The sequence below is a fragment of the Malania oleifera genome, chromosome 11 (genome assembly GCF_029873635.1).
Source record: "Malania oleifera isolate guangnan ecotype guangnan chromosome 11, ASM2987363v1, whole genome shotgun sequence".
In the NCBI taxonomy this organism is placed as follows: domain Eukaryota; kingdom Viridiplantae; phylum Streptophyta; class Magnoliopsida; order Santalales; family Ximeniaceae; genus Malania; species Malania oleifera.
The window spans coordinates 76,199,516-76,210,004 of NC_080427.1; the positions used below are offsets into that span (position 1 = coordinate 76,199,516).

At 42.5% G+C, this 10,489-nt stretch overlaps 1 pseudogene; it reads right to left on the reverse strand.

Moving 5' to 3' along the window:
• Positions 1-3,101: 3,101 nt before the first annotated feature.
• On the reverse strand, positions 3,102-9,805 carry LOC131167591 (uncharacterized; annotated as a pseudogene).
• Positions 9,806-10,489: the final 684 nt, after the last annotated feature.

A 10,489-nucleotide genomic window follows, 5' to 3' on the forward strand; every position in this document is an offset into this window, starting at 1 on the left:
CCCGAGCTATAGTTCACGGAATGGTGACTTGCACCGGGTGTAGGAACCCGAGCTATAGTTCACGGAAGGTGACTTGCACCGGGTGTAGGAACCCGAGCTATAGTTCACGGAGGGGTGACTTGCACCGGGTGTAGGAACCCGAGCTATAGTTCACCGAAGGGTGACTTGCACCGGGTGTAGGAACCCGAGCTATAGTTCACGGAAGGGTGACTTGCCCCGGGTGTAGGAACCCGAGCTATAGTTCACAGAAGGGTGACTTGCACCGGGTGTAGGAACCCGAGATATAGTTCACGGAAGGGTGACTTGCCCCGGGTGTAGGAACCCGAGCTATAGTTCACAGAATGGTGACTTGCACTGGGTGTAGGAACCCGAGCTATAGTTCACGGAAGGTGACTTGCACCGGGTGTAGGAACCCGAGCTATAGTTCACGGAGGGGTGACTTGCACCGGGTGTAGGAACCCGAGCTATAGTTCACAGAAGGGTGACTTGCACCGGGTGTAGGAACTCGAGCTATAGTTCACGGAAGGGTGACTTGCCCCGGGTGTAGGAACCCGAGCTATAGTTCACAGAAGGGTGACTTGCACCGGGTGTAGGAACCCAAGCTATAGTTCATGAGGAGTGACTTGCATCGGGTGTAGGAACCCGAGCTATAGTTCATGAGGGGTGACTTGCATCGGGTGTAGGAACCCGAGCTATAGTTCATGGAAGGTGACTTGCACGGGGTGTAGGAACCCGAGCTATAGTTCACGGAGGGGTGACTTGCACCGGGTGTAGGAACTCGAGCTATAGTTCACAGAAGGGTGACTTGCGCCGGGTGTAGGAACCCGAGCTATAGTTCACGGAAGGGTGACTTGCCCCAGGTGTAGGAACCCGAGCTATAGTTCACGGAAGGTGACTTGCACCGGGTGTAGGAACCCGAGCTATAGTTCACGGAGGGGTGACTTGCACCGGGTGTAGGAACCCGAGCTATAGTTCACAGAAGGGTGACTTGCACCGGGTGTAGGAACCCGAGCTATAGTTCACAGAAGGGTGACTTGCCCCGGGTGTAGGAACCCGAGCTATAGTTCACAGAAGGGTGACTTGCACTGGGTGTAGGAACCCTAGCTATAGTTCATGAGGAGTGACTTGTATCGGGTGTAGGAACCCGAGCTATAGTTCATGAGGGGTGACTTGCATCGGGTGTAGGAACCCGAGCTATAGTTCATGGAGTAATAACTCAAACATTAGTGAGACAAAGGTCGTTTGGATAATGATTAAAAGAGATGCATGACAAGAGGGGTATGACTAGAATGCAGTAGTGCATGTATGCTATCTACTGTGGTGCCAGAACATGGGGATATGTTGCTACATGTTTTTATGCAATGCCTGAAATGTATGGTAATGAATGAAGGAAATGCCCGAATCTTTTCTACTGGTGCTTCTGTGATCAATAACCTCATCTTTCATCTTGGCCATGCTTTTGATACTTGCCACATCTGTAACTGATCTTGGCTCAATTTTCTTAATTCATCCAATCATGGAGATGATTGACTTGGCTAAAAGGAAACTCACTAAAAAAATCTGCCTCAGTTGAATTGATCTACAACCAATATTAACCCTGTTTGCTTAATGCAATTGGATAGGGAGACAAGTTTTGACACGACAATTGCCTCATTGCAAATGCATCAGTAAAAGCTCTCAGTTTCATATGAAGGCCACAACCTCCTCAGATTTTGCCTTATTCATCGGTTGTACACCACATTTTCAAAGCTCTAGGTCATTGAAACAGGAAGCATACTAGCGAACTCTTTTGATTACCATATTCTTGGGACTATGAAAAAGGTTTTTTTTATTTTTTATTTTTTTTTATTTTTTTTTTATTTTTTTTATTTTTTTATTTTTTTATTTTTGAGAAATATCCAACCATGTAATTGTAACATCCCTTTGCTATATCAAAAGATCATATATGCAAGATGACTAGTTTACCAGACTTAAATGTCAGTTCAAAGGAAAAACTTTATACCAGTATTCAAAAAGTCGAAGCACATGAATGTTAAGTTGTCAAGCTTAATTCCCCTTTGACTGATTTTTTTCTTTTTCGTCGATGACCCCAAACATTTCTCCCTCCTTTCGCCTTATTCTGTTGCGAACCCCTATAATTCTCAAGTTAAACTATTGCCTCAGGTTCAGTTCATGTTTTGATCTCAAGATGGTTTTTAAGACTCGGGACGAAACGTAGGCTTGGGGATATAGGTTTTCTGAAGAAGAGGGAAACTATGGCTCAAAAATCCCAACCCATAATGACATTCTCTGCCCCAGTTTAAGTTGAGGCACTTTGTTTTGGCTTTGACTGAACTTGTCTTTTGAACAAGCTGCCTACGTACCTTTTTAGGATCAGGTCATTACGTAGTTCAGACTCAATCATTGAGTCTGACAAATCATTAGAGACAACAATGTATACCAATCTGGTCAGGTCTTTTATTTGGACTGTAATATAGGCTAGGGGTACGGGTTAAAGAAAGAAAGAGTTAAATAAGGCTCAAAATCAGCACTTTCATTAAGGGTAACTTGGTCAAAGATCACATGCGTAGTATGTCCCTTATTTTCTTTCTCTTTTCTTCTTTTTCCATTTGCTTTTGTTGCTCTCTTTTGTTTTTCTCTTTTATGAAGGGATTCAGTCATTTTTGTTTGGACTTCATTTGGGACTAATCCTTTGAAATTGCCCCAGTGTGGGGTGTGATCTTTTGACGGGTTAATCAAAAATTGAATTTTCCAGGCTCAAGAAGGGCTTGCAAGGGATCTCTTTTTGTTTCTTTTTGGGTAGCAGAAAGATGGCCTGCCATCATTTCGAGTAGCCAATTGTTGTCTCATATGACTTGCCAGACCCTAAAGGTCCCATACCCAGGTCCAATTTTGTAAACTGACTTTTGAAAAAATACTGGTTTATCATTTAGGCTCAATTTGGTTATCAAATGGTAAATCGTTATTTGGCTTTTTATAGGAAAGCAGATCGGCCAACGATGGCCATCTATCATTTGATCAAAACATGAATAATGAACAGTCATTAGATTTATGAAGCAAATCGTTATTTCACTGAATCTCCTTGAGAGTTTACAGGGTTTCTAAGAAAAATATTTCTTTACCGCATCTGAGTTTGTGGGGTGCACCAGATCGGCTCCATCCATGTCTGATAATAATAAGGCACCTCCTGAAAATGCTTTCTTTACCACATACGGCCCTTCATAATTTGGGGTCCACTTACCTCGGGGGTCATTATGAATTGGTAAAATCTTTTTCAAAACTAGATCTCCTTCTTGAAACCGTCGAATATGCACTTTCTTGTTAAAAGCTCTCATCATTCTCCTTTGGTATAACTGCCCATGAACTATAGCTGTCAATCTTTTTTCTTCAATTAGATTCAACTGGTCATATCTAGATTGCACCCATTCTGCTTCAGTTAACTCTGCTTCTTTTAAGACTCGTAACGATGGAATCTCAACTTCTATCGGAATTACAGCCTCCATTCCATATACCAAAGAGAAAGGGGTAGCCCCTGTAGATGTTCGAACAGTGGTCCGATAGGCCCATAAAGCGAAAGGTAACTTCTCATGCCAATCTCTATAGGTCCCTATCATTTTTTCCAAGATGCTCTTGATGTTCTTATTGGCTGCTTCCACTGCTCCATTCATTTGGGGTCGATAGGGGGCTGAATTATGATGCTTGACCTTGAACTGACTGCATAATTTTGTCATGACCTCGTTGTTCAAGTTTTTAGCATTGTCTGATATTATACTTTCTGGGATCCCATACCTGCAAATTAATTCTCTCCTGATAAAACGATTGATTATATTTTGAGTGACATTAGAGTATAATGCTGCTTCTACCCATTTTGTGAAGTAGTCAATGGCCACGAAAATGAATCGATGCCCATTACTGGCCTTCGGGGTTATCGGTCCGATCACATCCATGCCCCATGCTGAGAAAGGCCAAGGTGTAGATAAAACCTGGAGTTGAGTGGGTGGGACTTGTATGCGATCTCCATAGATTTGACACTTATGGCACTTTCGAACATACTCCATACAATCCCGTTCCATGGTTATCCAATAGTATCCACTCCTTAGGATTTTTCGGGCCAACGAGTGTCCTCCCGCATGGGTCCCACAAACGCCGTCGTGTACTTCCTGTATGATTTTTCTGGCCTCTTGCAATTCCACGCACCGTAGGAGGGTCATATCATGGTTCCTTTTATACAATATCTCCCCATCTAAGAAGAATCCCATAGCTAGCCTCCGAATTGTCTTTCGGTCATTATTAGAGGCTCCTATGGGATACTCCTTCCATTGAATGTATGTTTTGATATCATGAAACCATGGCTTCCCATCGGCTTCTTCCGTCATTATACAATATGCAGGTTCCCTATGCATCCTTATTCGAATGGGTTCAATCTCTATTCCGGACTCAACCTTAAATAAAGCCGCCAATGTTGCTAGCGCATCAGGGATTAAGTTACTCTCTCTCGGTAAATGCGAAAAACTGATGGCATCAAATTCCTGCATCATTTCCTGAATAAACTCCTGGTATGGTATTAATTTGGAATCCCGGGTTTCCCACTTTCCAGTCAACTGATAAATTACCAAAGCGGAATCTCCTTTTACAATCAATTTTTTAATGCCTCGATCAATAGCCGCCTGTAAGCCCAATACGCACGCTTCATACTCTGCTATATTATTGGTACACGGAAAGGTGAGTTTGGCTGTGACTGGGTAATATTTACCCTCTGGTGATATGAGTACAGCCCCTATTCCATGCCCCCATACGTTGGTTGCCCCATCAAATAGCATCATCCACCCAACATTACCTTCCTTTTCTTGATCAATTGAATCAATATCTTGATCCGGAAAGTCAAACTCCATGGATTGGTAATCATTAACGGCCCTATCAGCCAAATATTCTGCTATAATGCTCCCTTTGATGGCTTCTCTCGTCACATATGTAATATCATATTCAGTCAACAGCATTTGCCAATGAGCCATCTGTCCTGTTACTGCAGGTTTCTCGAAAACATACTTAATCGGATCCATTTTAGAAATCAGCCATGTTGTGTAATACAGCGTGTATTGCCTTAATCTACTAACCACCCACACCAAAGCGCAACACGTCTTCTCCAGGTTAGAGTACCTAGATTCGATTTCCGTGAACTTTTTGCTTAAATAATAGATGGCGCGCTCCTTTCTTCCAGACTCATCGTGTTGTCCTAACACACACCCCATGGAATTCTCTGATACTACTAAGTACAATATAAGAGGCCTTCCAGGTACAGGGGGAACCAAAACTGGAGGGTTCAATAGATATTCTTTTATTTTCTCAAATTCTTTCTGACATTCTTCACTCCATTTTTCGGGGTTATCCTTCTTCAGCAGCTTAAATATGGGCTCACAAGTAGCAGTCAACTGAGATATAAATCGAGCTATGTAGTTCAATTGGCCTAGGAAGCTCCTGACTTCTTTTTCGGTTTTGGGACTAGGCATTTCTCGAGTAGCTTTTATTTTATCTGGGTCTACTTCAATCCCTTTTTCACTTACGATAAATCCCAACAATTTTCCTGAAGAAGCCCCGAATGTACATTTTTCTGGATTTAATTTCAGTTGACATTTTCGTAGCCTTTTAAATAGCTTCCTTAAGTTTATCACATGGCTATACTCATCTCGGGACTTAACGATCATGTCGTCCACATATACTTCTATCTCCTTATGCATCAAGTCATGGAATAATGTTACCATGGCTCTCTGATAGGTTGCCCCTGCATTCTTTAAACCAAAGGGCATAACCTTGTAGCAAAAGGTCCCCCATAAGGTGATAAACGTGGTCTTCTCTTTATCTTCTGGGGCCATCTTAATTTGATTATATCCAGAAAACCCATCCATGAATGAAAACAGGGCATGTCCCGCTGTATTGTCTACCAGCACATCTATGTGTGGAAGTGGAAAATTATCTTTAGGGCTAGCTTTATTCAAGTCTCGATAGTCAACACAGACTCTCACTTTTCCATTTTTCTTCATTATTGGAACTACATTGGCCATCCACTCTGGATATTTGGCTACTTCTAAAAAACCAGCCTCAAACTGCTTCTGCACCTCTTCTTTTATTTTGATCAACATATCTGGGCGCATTCTCCTCAGTTTCTGTTTTACTGGTTTGCTATCTGGGTAAATGGGTATTTTATGTGTTACTAAGTCCGTATCCAAACCCGGCATGTCCTGATATGACCACGCGAAAACATCTTGGTATTCCTTCAGAAGGTTTATCATTTCGCATCTTTCTTTTCCTCCTAACAGTGCCCCGATTTTTACTTCTTTTGGTTCCTCATTAGTCCCCAAATTTATTGTGACTGTGGGGTCACTACTGGTTAAAGTTGGTTTTTCATCTGATTTCAACATTCTTTGCATTTCAGGTGATAAGTCAGTCTCCTCTTCTATTTCAGCTTCTAGGATTAAGTTTTCAAAGTTAACATCAATTTCTGGCTCTTGAATACTGGTATGATTATTTTCCCTATCCCTGCATAAAACAAAGGTAAACAATTCTTTGACAAATGACCCAATGATGCAATAAATGCGAAAGAAATGCATACTGGTTTTATTTGATGAAAAAGAAAAACGGTCCGAGGCAATAATGTCCACGGATTACAAAAAGAAAGCAAAATGAGCAAAAGCCATTACATGAAGTGAATTGGGTAATCAAAAGATGTCCAGTTCTGAATTTCTGCTCCTGTCAATGGGTAGATCCATCTACTTGAGTCATTCATGTGGTCCCCTGATTCCAAGGCCAATATGCTCATTTGTTTCATTTCTTCCTCAAGAGTGACTTGATTGCCCTTTCGAAAGGTCTGATTCATTGGCGGGACTTCTATCCCCCACTTGGTACTTACTCTTCCTGTGCGCCTCTCGATTCGGATTATTTTTTTCTCTTCTGCCTTCTTCTTATGGTCAGCTAAAGTAGGAGTATATCCGATGCCGTATTTCTCATTCATGCCTTCTGGTAACAATGGCATTGCGATGCCCTGAAGATACTTCCCCAACCCTTTTCCTGGGCAAAACCCTAATTTAATCATTTCAGTAGCCACCATACGCGTGGAAGAAGAGATCCGAGGTTGAGGGATAAAAGATCCCTCCATTATAGTAATGACGTTGATGATCTCAAATGCTCGAAATGAATCTTCGTGGGCTTCTTCAGCTGCTTCCACATAGGGAGTGGAAGAAGGTTTAGTAACCATTATATCGGTTTCCCCATAAACACATACCAGTTTATCCCCTACCACAAATTTCACTCGCTGATGCAAAGAGGAGGGAACTGCCCCAGTATTATGTATCCAAGGCCTTCCCAAGAGACAACTGTATGAAGGTGTAATATCCATGACTTGAAAAGTGATATCGAAGGTTACGGGTCCAATCTGAATAGGGATGTCAAGCGACCCTACGGACTCTCTTCGTGTTCCATCGAAGGCACGCACCACCAAATTGTTGGGTGTCACATAAGAAGGATCAATGGGTAACCTCTTCAGTGTAGTCATTGGCATAACATTGAGGGATGACCCATTATCTATCAAGACTCGAGACATCATATGATCCTTACATTTGGTGGATATATGTAGCGCCTTGTTGTGCCCCTGGCCTTCTGGCGGAATTTCTTCATCAGTAAAAGTGATGTAATTGGAGGCTGCCAGACTTCCGATCACATGATTGAATTTATCAACACTGATATCTTGGTTAATGTAGGCTTGATTTAGGACTTTAAGTAATGCCTCCCGATGGGTCTCTGAATTTAGTAGAAGTGACAAAACAGATATGTGAGCCGGCATTTTCTTTAGTTGGTCCACAATGTTGTACTCGCTATGCTTTATTATCTTCAGGAATTCTTCGGCCTCTCCATTGGATATTGGACTTTTCACTGCCCTGTCTGGTTCCCCTGTATTCTGTCGATTTGTTTTAGAAGAGTCTGGCATATACACCCTACCACTTCGAGTTATCCCTTTTACCCCTGCTATATTGCTGGAGCTTCCTTCGACATACGCCTCGCATTCATATTTCCAGGGTACTGCTTGGTTACTCTTGTATGGGAATGGCCTGGGAGTAGAGATTACCAAGCGAGCCGGCGCTTCCTGTGTAGGAAGAGCCTTGTTCAAGGTAGGTATGAATGGTTGATTGGTGCACTGATGATATACTGGCCTATTTTCCTCAACGACTGCAATCTCTCTGCTTTTTCGGGTACCACCGATCTCTATAGATTTGTTGTCCACCATCTTTTGCAAAAACATTCTAAAAGTTACACAATGTTTCACAGATCTTCCTTCTTTACTCTGACATAAACAACGTGCATTAGTGGGGCAAACGGCCTCCTGCCCTATCCGACCTGCCGCAATAAGTTCATTGAAAACCCAATCTAAAGACATTCGTTCAAAATCCACCTCATTCGTTCCTTCTTCTATCATTCCGACATTGCTACCCCCATGATTGGGCAGAGGGTTCCCTTGAATTCCTGGTTGTTTATCATCAAATGCTAGCCATCCGGCTTCTCTTAGTGTTTGAACCTTATTTTTGAATGCCCAACACCGTTCAATAGTGTGCCCGGGAGTGTTAGCGTGATATGCACACTTGGCTTCGGGGTCATACCATTGCGGAAAAGGTGCCGTAATGACCATTCCAGGAATGACTGAAACTAAGTTCCTTTCCATCAATTGTGGGAATAATTCTGAGTATGTCATTGGAATAGGATCTATCCTTCTCGTATTTCTCTGGATGCCTCTATCATGAGTTTGCACATTCGGTTGGGTGGGCATGGTCCCGAAAGGAACAACTTGGGGTCTACCTCCTGTATGAACTGTCTGATTGACAGAGGGTTCGAAAGCAAAATTCCTCCTAGCCCCTGAGCCATGCTCTCTTTGATATTGTTGTCTTTGAACGCTCTGAACCTCTTCTTCCTTCTTCTTGCTTGTCCACTTCTTGCCTAGACCAATCTCTGTACTAATACTTTTAGTTCTCCCGACTTTGATGGCCGTCTCAATCCTTTCTCCGGTAGAAACAATGTCCATGAAGTCATGGGGGGTTGCTCCTAAGAGATGCCCGAAGTAAGGATCTTTCAAGGTATTCACAAATAGGGAAATAGCCTCCCTGTCTTCCACAGGAGGATTGACTTGGACAGACATGTCCCTCCACCTGTATGCATATTCTCTAAATGTTTCGGTGGGCTTCATTTGCATACTCTGCAAGGTCATACGATCGGGTGCCATTTCTATAACATGGCGGTATTGAGCTATAAAAGAATTAGCCAGATCTTTCCATGTGCGGATCCGAGCCCGATCTTGTTGAATATACCACCTGATGGCTGCCCCTGTCAAGCTGTCTTGAAAGCAATGCATCATTAGTCTCTCATTATCGGAATGTGCAGCCATTTTTTGGCAATACAGGCGCAGGTGAGTTCAAGGACAATTAGTTCCATTAAATTTTTCGAAATCTGGTACTTTGAATTTCGGTGGCAGAGTGACCTTTGGCACGAGGCACAAATCATTGGGATCTACAGAGTCGAATGTATTGGATCCCTCAATAGCTTTCAGGCGTTCCTCGAGTACGTCGTATCGACGTTCAGTTTCAGATCTATTCATCCCCAGATCAAAAGCTACTAATGGAGGAGTCCCCACTGCTGGAAACCCTTGTGCTGATACATTAGGAATGAACGGGGGTATACTTGGCATTGAACCCTCCATGACGCCAGGTATTGGAGCTGACGTTTGTCCACGCACTGGGGTAAACCCTGGAGGATGAGTAGGGTCCATATCTATTTCCGGATCATTCTGCACTGCTTTTCCTTTGTTCGTCAACAATTCCAGGATCTTGCTCATTTTTTCATTCAATTCTTCTTGTCCTTGCTCTATACCCAAGACTCTACCTTCCAGTTGTTCGCTCATTTCTTTTGCCCTTCTCCTGGTATTATACTGATGCGTGACAGTCTCAATGTTGCTTGCTTAGACGAATTCTGTGGCTAGGCACTGCAAATCAAAACTTTCCCTTTTTAGAATCATGAATGCATAGGTATGAATGCATGAAATACAATGGTCTTTTAAAGACATGTGTAAATTTCGCAAATATGAAACATATGTATGCAACCTAATGTACTCCAATCAAGGTTCATGGAAGAGATCATCATCATTGTAGAAAATAAAATCTGCTTTTCATTAATAGAATCCTTTCATAAATAACAAATCCAATAAAATATTAAATCAAAATCTTCTCATGATTGCCCAATCTCTGCATCTGGCTGTGTCGTCTTTTTATGCAAAGCCCGAAACTTGGCCTCCCAGTAGCCCACTTTCGTTATGCACGGCTCCATCTTTTCCAGTACTTGATTATACTTGCTTCTCTGCTCATCCCCCTGCCTTTCCAACTCTTGTATGTAGAGCGATTTCTTTTTGATTTCGGTATGGGCATCTTCTAACATTTGAGATTTCTGTTCAAGTGCT